At 51.1% G+C, this 17,875-nt stretch overlaps 2 pseudogenes; one reads left to right on the top strand and one right to left on the bottom strand.

Annotated features, from left to right (window-relative positions):
• LOC131093377 (uncharacterized) overlaps positions 1–17,875 on the bottom strand; it is a 1,138,058-nt pseudogene that overhangs the window by 95,046 nt on the left and 1,025,137 nt on the right.
• The window catches only part of LOC131093378 (zinc finger protein 208-like), a 496,041-nt pseudogene that overhangs the window by 277,547 nt on the left and 200,619 nt on the right, over positions 1–17,875 (top strand).

Genomic DNA, 17,875 nt, shown 5'->3' with positions numbered 1-17,875 from the left:
AATGTGAGGGGAGAGCGGGCCCCGCCTGGCCCAGAGCTGAGCCCCAGCAGAGCCCTGGCAGAGCCCAGAGCAGCCTCGGCCCCTGCAGAGTCAGCCTGGAAGGAGGCGCTTGGAGCCTTCTCGGCTGCACCCGGCTCTTGGTTACAAACTGGGTGTGCTGGAAAATGCCACCGGCTCTGCACGAGGGCAGAAGGGGCCCGGGGAAGGACCAAGTGCTCCATGCAAGGGAAAAACCTGCCCTGGGATTGTTATCAATAACTAGGTAGTGTTTGCTTTTGCTATTAGGTATTGACTTCTGTAAAATATTCTTAATCACACCGATTTTGATAGAGTACCGTTTGTAATCACTTTTAACTGCTTTTGCTCTAGTATAATTTGTCAGCTTTTCGTGGCCAAAATGCCCTGGCCCCTGTGTAGCTCATATCCTCAGAACATCATTTATGGATTATATTTTAGTTTGTGGACAGTGTGAAAAACATCAATTATAGCTTTGGCTTTTGCAAAATATTAAAGTGGTTGCCATGTGTTGTGCATTAGAATGTTAACTTTAGCAGAAGTAGCTGTAGTTGTGAAATAATAACTAATGCTTTTATTTTTGTAATTAACTGACAATAACACTTCAGAGATATTTGTGAAATAGCTAATGTTCATTTCAAGTACTTGTGGAGATAGCTAAAACCGTCTGCATGGTCAGATAACATTTAAAGAAGTGATGAGGAGCCCTGCCACTGACCCTTCCACTGTCAATAACTGTCACCTGCTGAAACCACAGAACAGGGGCCCTTGTGAGGGAGTGACACACAACCCTCAGAACAGCAATCCACGATTCCTGCACGTGCTCTAAAAAGGCAAGTTGTGGGTCAAACCAACCTAAAGAATTCCTGGAACATGTAAACGAGTTCAAAGAAATGTTTGAATGTGTATAACCATTATGAATATGTATTTGAACAATACAATGGGAAAACGAGACAAGAAGAGTTGCTGTGGTTAACCGGTGTGCCTCTGGCCATCGCCAAGCACCCAGCGCTATTACTGATTTGTCCCTTATTATTCCTTATTAAACTTTCAAAAGTTCTAAAGAGTGAGGCTCATTTCTCACAAAATCCAAGGTGCTCACCCCTTGTTCTTCCCCCAAAGCCAGGATTTGTCAATCCTAACATTTGTCTGGATGGAGGAGAAGGAGGCTGCAAGGAAAAGGAAGATGCACTGGTGTGGAGGCCCATGGGAGTCTCAATCTCCCACCCGTGGAGGACTGGTCCCCAATAAGAAGAATAGATTTCAAGGTTATGGTGAGAAGCTTGCTTCTCCCATAGATCTTTGCAGGCACATGCTGATTTCTGGAAAGTTATGTTACCCCATTGGCCCGTTGGCCTAATTACCCCAGTTCAAACCCTATTACCCATCCCTGGTTAGTCCCTATAATGTTCTCCCTCTCTGTCCCTCCATTGGCTCTAATTTACTGCATTCCTCTGCCCCTGTTTCCCCATTAGCTGACCCGACCCTTAACCCCTCCTTTGCCCCATTTTCCCCCATATCCATTGGACCCTGACCCTCAGCTCCACCCTCACTACCCCATATAAAAACCCCCTGTGCCCTCAGCTTGCACCCTGTCTTTGTCCCTGGGCCCTGTTCAGCTCTGTGCCCTGCTCCTGTACCAATAAACCCAGTTTGCTGAGATCATACCCAGACCCATCCTGCCGACTTTGTCAGCTTTATAAAGGAGCTGCAAGCTTCGGGCTCCGGAGTGCCGGACGCTCCAAGGGCCTCGGCAGCGCCAGGACGCTCCAGGCTGGGACAGCCAGGCAGGGCAGGAGGAATCACTGCCCCTTTCCCCTCTCTGCTGCTCCATCTCCCAGCCCAGCATCGCTGCAGGACAGCCTCACTGCCAACGCCATCCCGCCAGGGATGGACTGGGGGGATCTCCTTCCCCTTCCCTCTGGCATGGAGGCAAATCCCATCTTCTCCTTGTCCACCTTCCTTCCTCTCCTCATTCTGTCCTTCATCCATCATGTGTATTTTCCATCACCTTCCTCCCTTGTTCCTTCTTCTTCTTTCCTCTCCTTCTGCCTTTTCCTTTTCCCTTCTCCCTGTCTCTTCCTCTCCTTGTCCTTCCTCCCCCAGGCAGTGAGATGTGGACAGAGACCAGGGAGAACAAATCCCTGCCACAGAACCTTGTGGAAGAGGCCATTTGGAACGGCACAGGAATGCAATGGGGAGGAAAAGCCCCAGAGATCCCACACAAGGAGGGGCTGAAAACCCAGCCTGGGGAGCTGTGAGGAGTTAAAACCCTCCCTGTGCTGGGAAGGGTTTGGGGAATGTGAGAAGAGCTTCAGGCAGAGTTCAGCCTACTTCTGGTGCCTCCAAAAACGGCGGTGCTGGATGCAGAGATCAATGGGGCTGCAGAGATCCCCCCTGTGCCGTGTGCAGAGCCCGCCCCTGGCTGGGATTGGGCGGCGGTGCCGTCAGTCGTGGTTGTGGCGCGCTGATTGGTGGGAGCGGGGCGGAGCCGGGCCCCGGTGGCGGGCTGAGGGCGGCCGTGGCTGGGCAGCGGCGCCATTGTTGGAGCGTGTGTGCGGTGCCGTGAGCGGCGGCAGCGGCCGGAGCGCGGTGAGGCGGCGGCGGAGCTCGGAGGCGGCCGCAGCGCAGGTGGGAGCCGCGCTGGGTTGTGCGGGGTCTCGGGGCTGGCTTCGGGCCTCGGGGGCGGCAGGGGGCTCGGGCGGGTTCGTTGTGCCGTGTCCGGCGCGTGTTGCCGCTGGCGTGGGGGCGCTGCGGGAGCGGCTGCCCGCGGTCTCCTTGCGGCCGCTGCCTCGGCAGGAGCCGCTGCCGGAGCAGCGCTGGCTCGGCCCGGTTGCTGTGGCTGGGACAGAGGGGGCTGCCCCGTGCCCGGGGCTGTGCGGGGAAATTTCCGTGGCCGGAGGTTTCTGTGCGCAGAGGAGACAGAGGAGTCCTGTAAAAGTGACTTTATTGCTGAGCAGAGGGAGAGGCCGTGGGGCATTTGCCGTGCGCTCTCTGCCATTGTTGTAGTTCGCAGCCTTCTTTTTATCCTCATTTTCCCGGCCCATCTCCCTCTCCCTTTGCCCACTGGCTGAGGTACTTGGAAGGTTCAGACGTCCCGGTCCGCCAACTGCATGTCCGTGTTAATTTGCACCGCCACTTTTGTATAACAGCCGATATTCACGGCTCTGTTAAGTCTTTGTTCTTCTGGAAGTTCAGGAATTTAGCGGGACTTTCAGTGAGCAGCAGTCCATGTTAATTAGGAACATTTATTGCAGCTGATGGTTTCGCCTGTTGCTTCCTTATCTACAAATCCCTGGCCCCTCGCTCAGCTGCTGAATGAGCTGCACTCTCAAGGTGTGGAGCATGGTAAAAAGATGAGAGTTGCTGTGGCACATCAGAGGAGAAACAGCATTGGTTTAACCCATGGTCTGCCAGGGAGCCACAAAACCGTGTCCCATTCCCATCCTTTCCACGTTTGGGCTGGAGCATGAGGTGCTTTCTTACTTCCTTTGTTATCTGTTTCACCACTTTGTCGTCTCTTTGCCAACAGCAGTTTGAGACATTTAATTTTCCACAAACTCCTATTTTTTTTTGCTAACAGATGATCTGATCCTATCCCATGGTTAAGTGTTGTGTTCCTCATTTCAGTGGGTTGGTCAGCAGGAAGGTCAGGAGCTGGAGCTGTCTGGTTGGTTATTATTGCGAGGACAGCTTGTAATCTATTGATGCCATTGAAATGAGAAATGGGTTCTGTGGCTCCTGATATGAATTGGTTCGGGTTCCCAGGGGCTGATCCATGGTGTTGTAGGATTTGTTCTGCTGGCCGTTCATCTTTTCCCCATTTTGGTCGCTCTCTTCAGCCAAGACTTCATCAATTTACCACTTTTATCTGATTGAATCATGAAATACTAGATTCCCAACTGATTTCCCTGAACTTGTGGCAGCAAGAATTTCTCGGTGCTCTAATCCACCCTATATAACACAGACAGTGACAGCACATGTTGGAGTGGGCAGAGGGATGATTCCCCCAATTATTTATAGTGAAGTTTTCCCAACATTCTCCATGTGCTGTTTCCCTTTGCAGCTTCATCAGTTTCTGTTGCAGGGTCAGATATCCTCCCCCTGGGCTCTGCCTTGAGCTGTGCAAATTCCATCAGTGCCAGCAGGCAGAGCTTGGGGTGAGGGGCAGAGGGAATCAGCCCGATTCCTGCCCCAGGCAAGAGACCCAGGTGCATTGTCCACACTTTGCCCAGCAGTGTTCATTTGCATTTCTAAAGCTCCTCTGGAGGCTGCCTGGAATGGAGCTTCTCTTCCAGGGCAGCCATCTGGTGAGTCACATGTGGCCCCCCGCCCCGGATCTGCTTTTTTTAAAAAAAAGTATTAATTATTTACAAGTTACAAGTATTATGAGTGAAAAGTACTACGGTTAAAGCTCTTCAGTTTTGCAAAATGTGATATAAAGGCGAACATGGAAATACCCCTACCAAAAATTGATTCTCACACTTCCATCCCAAACCTATCTGACAATATAAAGTGGGAATATTAAGAAAAATCTTTCTCATGTTATAATTTTGTCTCTTAAACTGGCAGGGAAAATAAAAACTCTCCAAGAATCTCTTTAGTGTTAGAGAGTCAAGGCATTCCTTGGTTCTGGCCAGGATGTGCAACAGAAATAATTTCTTTCACAAATAGCCCAGCTGTGCAGAGAAAATCATTCCATGCCATGTGAGTTTTACTCGATTTTTCCTAAACTTTATGTAGAACCTATCTAAATTCACTGCTTTAATGTTCATTGCTTCCAAGTTTTGTAAGCTTTTAGTATTTGGTTTCCTGTTGGATCCGGATTTCTTCCCCTCTGATGTGAATTCGGTCTCCACACTCCTGGATTTCCTTCTCAGCCTTTTCCAGCCCAGGTGTCTCCAGCTGTGCCGGGGGCAGTGTCTGGGGTAGTTGTTGGTTGCTGTTTGCTGCTGGGCAGTGTTGATGTTTTGCTGCTGGTCGTTATCTCTGTGGGTGTCATTGGGCTATTCCCAGTTTGTTGGGATGTTGAACTCATCTCCATTGAGTGGTGTAACATCCCTTAAATAAAAGCTTTAAAATTCCTTTCCCAAAGGCAAAGACAAACCAAGCCTGAGTAGAGAAATAAGGTTTTAAAGAACCGAAATCGGTACATTTTGCAGCAGTGCAATGGCAGGCAGCCCAGAGTGTGGGTGTCAGTGAGCCCCAGAGTGGAATTGTGCCGTGGTGTTCCCCAGCAGCTGTGGCAGTGCAGGCCCAGCCAGCGCTGAAGCTGCAGCAATGGCAGCAAGGCTTGGCCCCAGTGGCTGGAGACGGCAGAGGAGGGTGGCCAGGATTGCAGAGGATTCCAGGCGAGGATCTGTGGGCAGGCGCAGGGGCTTGGCCCGCTGTGGAGCCCTGGCTGCTGCTGCGTTGCCTTCAGGGCAGGCTCAGGGGCGGCCTCCCATCCTCTTGCTGCGGGCGGGAAGTGCAAATCTCCGGGGCTTCAGAGCCCTTGAGGCCAGGCTGAGGGGTCCCCCCCCCCCCCCCCGTGTTGAGCTGTGCTGGCGGCTGTTTCTGGCCTCAGGGACACTTGGCATGGGCCCCTTGGCCACCAATGGTGCTGCTTTGCACTCCTTAGGCAGGAGCCGATGTCCTGGCTGGGTGTTGGCAGCAGCAAAGTGCCAGGGCAGGCTCTGTGCCAGCCCAGCTTCCTGTGGGAGAATATCCCTTGATATCTGCTCCAGTGGTTGCTGAAGCAGTGAGAATTGCTTTTGCCCCCCTGTTAGGTGCCATGGGACAGCAGAAGATGTTGAAGCCTTCCTGCTCAGGGCATTTCAGTGCCAGGCTCTCAGAAGCACCCACAGCTGCGCGGGTTGAACTGAGCATGGGGCGGTGATCTGCGCTGTGTCTGATTCCCCTTCCTTAATAACAGCCTGTCTTGTAGCTCTTTTCCCTTCTGCTGCCCTTGCAGAGCCATCCACAAACACATTTTCTCCCTCAGGCCAGGGAATGTCCCATCATCAATCTCTCCCAGCCTGGGTCTGGAGCTCTGTCCCTTGAGTGCAGGCCTGGGTTCCTTGCAAGCCCCTCTCCAGGCTGTTCACACAGGAGGCTGGGTTAAACCCTTGCCCTGTCCTCAGTTCTAAATCCTCCTGCACCATTGAACAAGTTTCATACTGTAATAACCGAGCCCTGCTCATCTATTTAGAGGCTGTTTAGGTTGTCAAAGCTTTAACTTGATGCCAGAATTGAGTCTAGGAGATCCTCCTGTTGTCATCAGTTTTCAGGCCTCAGCTCCCATGAAAGCTGTGGCTGCACAATTTGCAGACAATGAGGCCACTCTCTGGCCACTGGGTTGAACATTTTAGCACAAGAATTCCTTTGGCAAGATCCTGTTTAACATCCACTTATAATTCAAATTGTTTTTCTCTGTCTGGAAGGCCCAGGCGAGCCACCTCAGTTAATCTTCATTTTAACCTTTGAAAATTCTGTGTTTCCTCCTCCTGTCCATCCATCCAGTTTGTTGACCGGCTGGATAGCAGTGTTGTAGGGAGACATCCCTTGCTCCAAAAGCTCTGCCTTTAAGAGGGACTCAATACCAGGCTGTGAGCCCTTCCTTGCCTGTCTTGGAACAGGGAATTGCTTGTCCTGGTTGCTTTAAAGTAATTTGTAGAGGCTCCATATCTAATTTTCCCTCTTTCCCTGGGGCTCCCCCACTTCGAGGTTCACTTCAGCATGGGCCTTGTCAGACTTTTGGCACAAAGGTAGAACAGAACTGGCCTCTGTATCCCCTTTTACTGTATTAAAATTCAGCACTCAAATTCCTTCCTAGTTAATTACAATCACAGGAGGAAGAAAAAGAAATTCATTTCTTTCACACCTATCCCACCCAGCTTCTTATAGTGGTTGAACAAATCATACCTGCTCATCTTTCCCACTCATTCCCTTAAAAATTAAAACATTCCTTTACTATTTTCCCCCTAGGTCTAAGATTCAGAGTGCATTGAGAGGCCCCTGTGTCCATCAGGAAATGCCTCCTCTCAATGCAGACCCACCCTGAATGTTCTCAAAGGCTCCAGTGTGGAGGGTTCCTGGTGTGATGGGAGCTGTGACAGCCCTGCCAGTGCATGTCCATCAAGGGGTTGACTTGCTGGTCCTGAGGGTGCTGCTGTCTGTGCTTGCAGTGTCCTTGTGCCCTGCAGCTGGAGCCCTGGTTCCTTGGCAGGGGCTGTTTGGGTGGGCTCTCCCCTGCCGAGGAGGGCAATGCCTCTGCCAGGTGCTGGTGGCCGAGCCATGCCCTGGGTGTTGGGGCCCCCTTGGGCCCTGGCGTTGATCCCTCAGGGGCTGTGGGAACTGTGCCCTGGCCTTTGCCTTCAGCTTGGCCTTTTGCTGCTCCCTTCTTGCACTCACCTGCTGTGCCTTTGTGCCCAAGTGCTGCAGGGCCTTCTTGTGCCCCTCCTGCAGCCCCCTCAGTGCTTGTGGGTGCTTGTCTTGCTTTACAAGAGAGGTGTCTGCTCGGGAAGGCAGAAAAAGCCTCTCTTGGAATGGCGAATGCAAACCCCCTCCCTCTTAATTTTAAACTGGTGAAATCAAGGGGCTCTCAGGCAAGGATATGGGAATAGGAATACCAGTTCTTTACTAGTGTGTATAATAAAGCAAACAAACACCAACAGCTGTGGCACTGACAGCAAACAGAGCCCGGACCCAGTCCCGGCCTTTGGGCTGCGGCGCTTTGCCCTTGGGTGCAGTTCCGGGCACGGCCGGCAGGGGCGCTGGTGGCTCCCGTGGGGCGGGGCGGCGCATCCCTCCCATGGGAACCTCTCTGAACGGAAATAGAGCAATCCCTTCATCTAACTCTTTCACTTTTTTACCTTCTATACCCTTTCTCCCATGTTTTGGGAAAGAATTTGGAGAGGGCTGCCTTTTAACTGAGCTCGTAGTGTTTCAATAAGGTGCTTTCTGTAGAGAGAGAGTTTCCCTGAACAGCCGGAGCTGTGGTTACCAAGGGGACGCAACTCAGAGCAGGACGGGGTCAGGGGAGGATATCCCGCTGAGGCTCAGTCGCAGTGTGGGCAGGGTCTGCTGCCAGAATTGGCAGAGGGGGATCTTCCCGTGGAGCCCGAGGCGGAGCGTGGGTAGCCCCCACATGGCTGATGGCGGCTGATCCGGCAGCTGCCGGCAGAGCAAAGGCAGGTGGGAGAGCCCGGCAGCAGCGGCGGTGCCCAGCGCAGGTGGCACGGGCAGGGCAGCCGGGGATGGGATGGCTGGGATCCCCCCTGGGTGCGGTGGGCGCGGTGACCTCGGAGCAGGCGGCAGGACAGAGCAACCCCCATCTTCCCCAGCACGGCCGGCAGAGCGGCCGCGGGCCAGGCAGTGGGAGCAGGGCACACAAATTGAGCGACAGCGCCGGGGCAGGTGGAGCTTCCCTGGGCAGTGAGGCCGCACCTGGGATGGAAACCGGGGCAGGCGGAGCTGAGGCGGGCAGCGAGCCGGGACCCGGGACAGGCGCCTGGGCCGCGAACGGAGGGGGTAAGACCTGCAGAGGATCCCACTGTCTTTCTGATTTTTCTTCTTGTTCCCTTCCCTTTCATTTCCCCTTTTTCTTTTCTTGTTTTTTTTTCTCGGGCCTTTCTGATACTTTAAAGGTTTTTATGCTCCTAAAATCTCCTGTCTAACATATGGCATATTCTCTTTCTTCTAGATTAAATGAGTTTTTTTACAAATAAATCCAGAGCCTCGCAAATCTAAACTTCTGCTTGGATACTTTGAAATGGCCGATGAGCTAACTCATGACCTCCCAATGTTGTTTTTCTCATCACCTTTTCATTTATCCTTTGGCAAATTAAGCATCTTTCAGTTACTTGCTTTGCAAATCCAAAAATCCCAGTGCACTCATAGTTCCTTAAGAAATGATCGCACAAAGCTTCAGTGCCCCAGTGGGTTTTCTGATGCATGTCTTCTAATATTTTCTTAGAAGCACATTTTATTAAGTAATTGTCTTCCATCATGAAGTTTCCATTTCCCCGATTTATCTTGTTCACTTCCTGTCTTGTTTAAGTTTTTTCTCTCGGCTTCCCTAAACTTTGGAATTTCCAATTTTTCCTCGTTTGGAGTTAATATTAACATAACTCTTTCAGCTCCATTTTCTGCTGCATCCTTAGCTTTGTGATCTGCCAAATTATTTCCTCTTCTTTCTGGGGTCGTTCCCTTTTGGAGTTCCCTAATATGTACTATAGCTATCTCTTTTAGGTGATTGTAATGCCTCTAAAACCTCTAAAATAAATTCCTCATGTAATACTAGTCCTTTTCTTCTTGAAATAAGTAATCTTTTCCCTTTCCAAATTTTTTACAGGTATGTACTACTGTAAAGGCATACCTTGAATCAGTATATATAGTTTCTTTATTTTGTCTTCAATATTCTAGTGCTCTTTTTAAAGTATATAATTCACAAGTTTGAGCTTACTAGTTTAAGGTTAATTTCCTTTGTTCCATTGTTTGCATGTTTTTCCCATCGACTACTACATACCCTGTATTTTCTCCTTTTGCAAGGAGTTGTATCTTTGTTAGCTAATATAACTCCCAGAGGACTATTTTTTTTCCTTTTTTTTCCCTGTATCCAACTTACTGGTTTTCTGTCTCATTTTTCAAGATCTCATTTATTCATCTTCTGCCTCTGTTTTTCACGTTCACTAACAACCTAAATACCACTTTTATTTCAACTACACACAGAAAAATAAAAAACTTTTTTCTCACACTACTTTCAGTAAAATACACCTCCCTCCAAGGAGATACAGTGAAGCTTAAAATACAGAATCTACATTACCTATACTTTCATTCGTCTACATTCACTCACTTTTATTTCCCATTCACTTCCACATATTCTTTCCCACCCTCAGGACGCAGAGTGGATCCCTGTTGACAGAGAATCGCGGGTCCCTGTGGCCCCCCTCACCTTGGGGTGGCCTCTGGGTCTCAGTATCTCCGGGCCTCCTGGGAGGGCCCTGACTCTGCTGCCTCCGGTGCCGTTCACCTGTGAGGCTGATTTGTGTGTCACTCACACTCTTTAGCCACGGCCCCCTCACATGCCTTGGGGACAATGGCCCTTTTGCAGGTCATCTGTACCTTATGCCACAGCTCCCACACGCCCAGGAGAACAATGGCTCATTTGTGGGTCACACACTCCTCTTTCCACAGACCCCCCCCTTCCCACCCACCCGGGAAGCTGAGGCTGATTTTGTGTGTGACTCAGTCTCACACACAACAAGACAACAATAAGGTACCTTCTGTTATAAATGATCAAATCGAGAGCCAAACTTATAAGAAAACTTAGCAAAGATTTATTAATTTGTCTGTGCGACTGAAATTCGGTTGTCAAAACCACCACAGCCAAGGGTCAGCGTCGAGCCCGGGTTCGGTGCTGGGTGAACACGGATCTGAGCTCCGAATGTCAGAGTCTCCCCCTGTTCACAAATGCTGCCTGACGCAGCGAGTTCTTTTACAGTTTATTCTGCTCGAGACAGAGATGACCGAATGTTCTTTGTGTCTCTTCCCATGCATAACTGTGTCTTTACCCGTGCAGAGGTGGACAAAGACTCAGTCCCGGTGTCTGATGTTGTCAGTAGACTCTGGGGAAGTCAGCATTCACATGCATCAGGGTGGCGCTGTGGATCATCTTGTTAGCTGTATAATCGTCGAGGTGTTAATCACTCTTGGCTGGACCTGGTGACTCGGGGAAGCCAGCGATTATCGCCCTGGAAGCTTCTATTCTTACATTAAAAACCACGATGTTTATCTCAGCCGAGTCCAGGAACTAGATGTATATGAATAAGACGCTGCTCCCTACAAGGATGGTCAAGAGACTTAGTGTGGAGTTTACAATATTTTATACATTAATAGCTTTAATTATCTCTACCATACACTTTCACATCACCTATTACAAGTTTAGGTGTTTCTGGCCAGTCCCTGTGCTCTTGGATGTCCCTGAACCCAGCTGTGTTGTCCAACCCCAGATGCTCTTGAGCATATCCTCAGTCCGGTAGAATTTTGCTCAACCGTGGATGCTCTTGGAATGTTAATTCCTCAACCCAGCAGGTTTTCATTCTGGATGTTCTTGGGCACTCTTATCCCTCAAACCAGCAGAATTTTTAGGGGCTCCTTTTGTCCCGTTTCCTAGTGGATTGGGCTTGAAAACTCCTCTGCTCCCTTCCTCCGAGGGGTCCAGCCCCTCTCTGGGACCCAGTGCCAGTTACCCCGGGGGATTCTCTCACTCCTGTTAACATTCACTTCGTCTCTCTCCTGGGCACTTACCGCGGGAAGTCGGAAACGCAGCGTGGGAGACTCCAGCACTCACTTGGCAGGTCTGAGACAACCAGCCCGCCTCTCATTCACACACATTCATCCCCCTGTACCTGCCCCCCGTGAGAAATACTTACCAATCCCTTTTCCTTCCCGGGTTCTTCATGCACATTACTACTCTTAGGGGGCCAATTACCGCGGTTCTAGGGAGCCTTTTCCCTTCTCTTTGTTTTATTGTCTCCTTTTGTCCACCATAACCTGTGTGTGTCGGTCACCCCAGGGGGAACAGACCGAGGCTGCCAATGGGGCAGGGCGCGCCTTCCCCACTCTGACTCTCCTAAAGCACCGGCTGCGAGGTGTTAGTAACCATCCTCTGCTACCAAAATTGTGAAAAACGCCAATCACTTGCTTTTAAAATTCTAAAACCATAATAGTAATAAAATGGGTATGAAAAATAGTAATAAAATTAGAGTAATCAGTGTTTGGAGAAATCGAATTAGGACAATATGAGACAATAAATACCAAGAGTTACGGATGTCCAGGTACCTTTTTCTGGGCAGCAGAAGCCTAAAAAAGGACACCTGTTAACACAGGATTAACCATTAAAAACAATAGCCTGTTGCATATTCATACACTTCATACATGATGCATAAATTCCGTTCAAACACAGGATTCTGTCTGGTCAGTGCCAGCTTCTTCCTCTGAAACCTAACAGCGCCTTTGAGGCAGGAAGAAGTTCATTTCTTCTGATAAAAGGGCAATCAATTCTTTTTCTCTTAAAGATTTAGGTATCCTGTGGCTGCTATCTCACTGCAAGTCCTTTCTTTATAAAAAGTCTCTTACCAAGCATAGTTTATATATTAACATTTTTTAATAACATAAAACCATATTCGACTTACTACTTAAGAGAATTAATACAGCAGTACTTTCTAACACAAGACATATAATATTCATTTTAATATTTGGGATAACCCATTCACAAAATATTCATTATTTACAAGTATAATCCCACTTACTTCCAGTCTCTCCCAGTTTGGTCCCAGCTGTCTGCAGCATGGTTCCAGTTGCTTCCTCAATCAACTCAGTGAGTCCCAGTATGATGCCACTTGCTCCCAGTTGCTCCCAGTCACTCCCAGTATGGGGGATGATGTGCAGGGAGTGCTCACTGTGACACTCAGTTGCTCCCAGTATTAGTCCAGTCACTCCCAGTATGATCCAAATATGAGCCCAGTGTGCTCCCAGACTCTGCCAGAAAAAACCAGTTTTGCTCTGCATGGTTCCAGTTCCTCTCTTTCACCCTCATTTTCCTTCCAGTCACTCCCAGTATTTCCCAGGGTAGCCCAGTTCCCTCCACCATCTTTCCAGTTCCTTCCAGTATGATCCCATTTGCTCCCAAGTACTCCCAGTCAGCCTCAGAGTAGTGGCACTCACTGCCAGTATGATCCCAGTCACCACCAGTATGATCCCAGTTCATCCCAGTACAAGCCCAGCAGTTTCCAGTCGCTGCCAGCATGCACCCAGTCACTCCCTGTTCTTCCCAGTTGCTCCCACCATGATCCCAGTTACTCACAGCTGCTCCCGGTCATTCTCAGCATATTCCCAGTCACTCCCACTATATCCCATTTGCCCCTAACATGGTCTCAGTTGCCTCCTGCAGGCTCCTGCTCACTCCCAGTATGATCCCAGTGTCCATCATTGCCATCACAGTCTGCCCTGGCATGGGAATATGATCCCTGAATAATGTCAATACAAACCCAGTACAGTCCCATCACGATCCCAGTATGGTGTCAGTACAGCGCCAGTACAGTCCCAGTATGATCCCAGTATGATATCTGTACAAGGCCAGTACAGTCCCAGTCACTCCCAGTATGATCCCAGTATGATGTCAGTACAAGCCCAGTGCACTCCCAGTCACTCCCAGTACGATCCCAGTCCAGCCCAGTCCCTGGCAGTGCTGCCACTGCTGGGATCCCCCAGCCCTGTGTGCGTTCCCCCCTGGCGGATGTGCCGAGAGGAGCCCCAAGGGCTGGCAGTGGCCAGGCAGGGTCCCCAGCAAGGCCCAGTTTGGATGTGCAGCCCCCAGTTTGCCCAGTTTGTCTGGAGCAGCCGAGAGCCCCAAGGCAAAAAGCAAATCAGCGCTGGGCGACAGGGGAGTCTCCGCTCCGCCAACTGCCGCCCGCTTCTGGTATTTCGTGGGGTTTATATACAGTCCTGCTTCCAGGTTGGCCTGTCTTTCAGGGTAGTACTCTGTGCATTCTCCTCCTGTTATTAGGCGGTCGTAGTCTGCCTCCAGGTGGTCTGAAGATGAAGGCTGGTAGTCTTTCACTTCTTGCCCCACGGTCAACCTTTCCTTAGTTGGTATGGTTGGTCTGGTTCCTGGAACTTTAAGCTTATTGAGCAGATAAGCAAATATTGTGCTATCAATCATAGCAGGCCCACTACCCGTGTCAAGGGCCTCGTCCCTTACTCCTCGGCAAACAATAGGCACATAGCTACGTATTACACATTGCTTATTTAGCCTTTCAATATATTAGCTTCTAACATTTTGCAGTTTAAGCCTTATGACATTTGTTTTGCAGTATATTAGCCCGTTATATTCATCTTGCAACATACTAGCTTGTTACATCTTTCATTGCGGTTTTTCTATTATTGGCTTTTCCCATTTTCATAGTCTTTAGCAACTTGATGAACAAACTAAGACATTAACTCATTACAAAGGGGGAGGAGGAGGTGGGGTTAGGGAGGAGGAGCAGGGGGAGGGATGGAAGAGGAGGGATGAAGGCAGAGAGCAGCAATGGAAGGAGGAGAAGGAGGTGGGGTTAGGGAGGAGGAGGAGATGGGGTGGAAGGGGAGAGATGGAAGAGGAGAAGGAGGTGGGGATAAGACAGAGGGGGAGGAGGATGGGGGATGGAAGGGGAGGAGTGGGAGGAAGAGGAAGAGGAGGGACAAAGGCGGATCAAGGCTGAGCTGAGGGAACCACACCGTCAATCCCTGCCTGCATTCGCAGCCCCCACCTGTGGGATCATCGCCCCCCCATCGCGCCGGTGCGCGGGGAGGGGGAGCTGGGCCCAGATATCCCGGGGGGTCCCTGGGTTGGGGTTTTTGGGGATGTTTGGAGAATGAAGCAGTCCAAGGCTGAGTGGAAAAGGCCCCTCGGGGGTACATTGGGGGGTGGTGGTGGCGGCTGCCGGCAGAGGCAGCCTGGAGGAGCAGAGCCCTGTGTCCCCCAGGAGCCCAAAGGGGGGAGCCCAGAGAGGGGGGAGCAGCGCCATTGGCGGGAGCCTCAAGAGCCTGGAGAGGGGCAGGGGGAACTCCTTGGAGCCGCTGCAGCCCAGAGCAGAGAATGAGGGGAGAAGGGAGCCCGGGAGCCCAAACAGCTCCGGCATCCCGAAATGGGGAGAGCGAAGCAGGGGGAGCTTTTGGCATTGCTGGGACTGCCAGCAGCCTGGGCAGGGTGGGCACTGAGGAGAAGGGGGACCCCCAATCCAAGCATGACCCCCAGCAGCTGGGACAGGGGGGAACCCCAGAACAGCAAAGGGGAGGACCAGGGACGGGGAACTCCTGGGAGGCTTTTTCAGGGCTGAATCTGGGTGTTTGGGAGGTTTTCGTGGAGACGAGATGGCCGGTGACTTTTAGACATGGACTTGGGCAAAAGGGACCTTCAAACTCAGTGTGTGTTGATGAAGATGAAACAGGAAAGCCTTATAAATATGATTGTCTGGCAAAAGACTTTGAGAAGATAGAAAGTATAAGGAAGACTGAAATGAAAGCAAGCTCTGAGATACGTCAGTTAGTGAACAACTGGAAAACAATGGTGTGACCCAAATGAAGGTAATCCCCTTTTGATGAAAAAATTCCCTCTGCTTGCAGACAGATCCAAGGGTCAGAGCAAACCCCACTAGCTCAGCAGAAGGGGTCCAGAGAGGAGTTTTTAGGGTGTAAAATGTAACATGGTGATGTAATGATTCTTACAGGCTGTATGTAAATGCTATAGGATTTGTATCTTGTACTAGATTGGTTGGTGAGAAATAGAATATTCAACACAGAAGAAAATTTATTGTGTTGTAATGGGAACGTTACTGTGTTATGCTCTTGCCTGTCTTACTCTCTCACCCTCTCATCCTTTCTACCCCTCTCTTCTCTCGGGCCTGCTCCGAGCTGTGCCTGGCAGCTCCCAGCAGGGCCCTGCACCCAGGCCCTTTGCAATAAACTGCAAGTTCCACGCCCTGGCTGCAGAGATCTCTCGTCTCCATCTGTCCCGACCGTCCTACCCCCCGACAGTCCTACAAACGCGCTCATCCCTTGTTTTCCCCAAACCAGGATTTCCCATTGCCTGCAAGGGAGGCTGCGAGGAAGAGGAAGATGCCCCAGGACACTGAGGCAGGTGAGGAGGAAGTCAGTGCCCCTTTCCCCTCTGTGCTGCTCCATCTCCCAGCCCAGCATGGCCCCGGCTGCAGCTCAGCCCTGGGGGGATCTCCTTGCCCTTGCCTGTGGCACAGAGGCAAATCCCATCCTGTCCTTGTCCTTCCTCCCCCAGATCAGGAGCTGAGCATGGAGAGCAGGGAGGACAAATGCCCGCGGCAGAACCTGGTGGCAGAGGCCGTTTTGAGCGGCTCCACGGCGCAGGAAGCCAGCGGGGAGGAAAAGCCCCGGAGATGCCACATGAGGAGGGGCTTCAAACGCAGCCGGCGGGGATCTGAGGGGGAAAGAGCCAGCCTGGGCCGGGAAGGCGGCCGGAGACGGAGCCAGAGCTCGGAGCTGGTGCTCCATGAGCAGCTCCATGGTGGGGAGAAGCCCCACACGTGCGTGGAGTGTGGGAAGAGCTTCAGGTGGAACTCCGACCTGATCAGGCACCAGAGGTTCCACACTGGGGAGAAGCCCTATGAGTGTGGGGAGTGTGGGAAGAGCTTCAGCCAGAGCTCCGACCTGATTGTCCACCAGAGGACCCACACTGGGGAGAAGCCCTATGAGTGTGGGGAGTGTGGGAAGAGCTTCAGCCGGAGCTCCCACCTGATGAAGCACCATAGGATCCACACTGGAGAAAGGCCGTACAAGTGCTCCGAGTGTGGGATGTGCTTCAGCCAGAGCTCCAGCCTGATCACGCACCAGAGGACCCACACTGGGGTGAGGCCCTATGAGTGTTCCAAGTGTGGGAGGAGGTTTCAGAGCAGCTCCAATCTCCTCCAGCACTATCGGATTCACAGGGAGGAGAGGCCCTTCCAATGCCTCGAGTGCGGGAAGGGATTCAAGCACGACTCCACCCTTGTCAAGCACCGGCGCATCCACACTGGGGAGAGGCTCTACGAGTGTGATAAATGCAGGAAGAGGTTTCAGACCAGCTCCCATCTCCTCCGGCACTATCGGATTCACACAGAGGAGAGGCCATTCCGCTGCCCCGACTGCGGGAAGGGATTCAAGTACAACTGCAACCTCATCACCCACCGGCGCATCCACACAGGGGAGAGGCCCTACGAGTGTCCCCAGTGTGGGAAGAGCTTCTCCAGCAGCTCTCACTTGACCCAACACCAACGGAGGCGCCAGTAAGGGAAGCCCTGTGAGTGCCCCGGGTGCAGGCAGAGCTTCGTGCGCTGCTCCAGCTCCATCCCCCACTGGAGGAGGCACTTTGGGCACAGCCCTGGTCACTCACATTCCCTGTGATCCATGTTGAGAACACACCTGGCTGCTTCTACTTTTAATTTCACGTTAATTTTTTTCTATTCTCCATCTCTTTGCACTGCAGAAGCCAAGAGGAATAGATCTGTCACCTCAAAATCACTCAAATCCCAGTGAAAACAGCTCAATCTAACCCCAAAAAGAGCTCAAACCTACCTCAAAAACCCAGTCCCACACCAAACTCACTCGATTCCGCAGCCATCAGGCTGAGATGAGGCTGGGAGGTGATTTAGAGTCGTGGGGTCCCAATTAGAGTGGTGGGATGGAGATTGTGTGGGGCTGGGTGTGTGGGATGTATTTGACAGTAAATAAAACTCTGAGACTTATTGATTTCTCTCCCGTTCATGTTCAGTCTGTTGCAGTTCTGTTTGCAGAGTGCCGCCTTCTCAGCTCATTGTCTTGGTGTCCCCTTTTCTCTCCTGCCTCTCCTTGCCTGCTCTGTTTCTCTCTCAGTGTCTCCCTGGGCCCACAGACCACCAGAGACCCTGCCCTGATTTAATTGACCCAGGCACCACCAGAGACCCTCCCTATATTTAATTGCCTCAGGGACCACCCAATACCCTCCCTTGATTTAGTTGACCTTTCCCTGATTTAATTGACCCCTCCCATGAATTGACCCCTCCCCTGATTTAATTTACCCTTTCCCTGTTTTAATTCCCCTTCCCCCGATTTAATTGACCCCTGCCCTGATTTAGATCACCCCTCTAGGGTTCCCACAGACCCTCCCCTGATTATTTATTATTTTATTTCCCAACTAGTATTTCAATTCCCAGTCCCAGGAGCTGAAGTCCTGAAGGCTGACGGGGAAATGTCTCTGTAGGATTTTGCTCCGTTTCCCTTCAAGGGCGGGAACATCTTTTCCTGGCTGGGAGCTGGAATTGCAGACTTTTGGAATGTGTGCAGGGCAATA

This window comes from Melospiza georgiana, chromosome 25, assembly GCF_028018845.1.
Source record: "Melospiza georgiana isolate bMelGeo1 chromosome 25, bMelGeo1.pri, whole genome shotgun sequence".
NCBI lineage: Eukaryota > Metazoa > Chordata > Aves > Passeriformes > Passerellidae > Melospiza > Melospiza georgiana.
The sequence above is the reverse complement of the archived record's forward strand: the minus strand, read 5'-3'. Positions and strand labels throughout refer to the sequence as shown.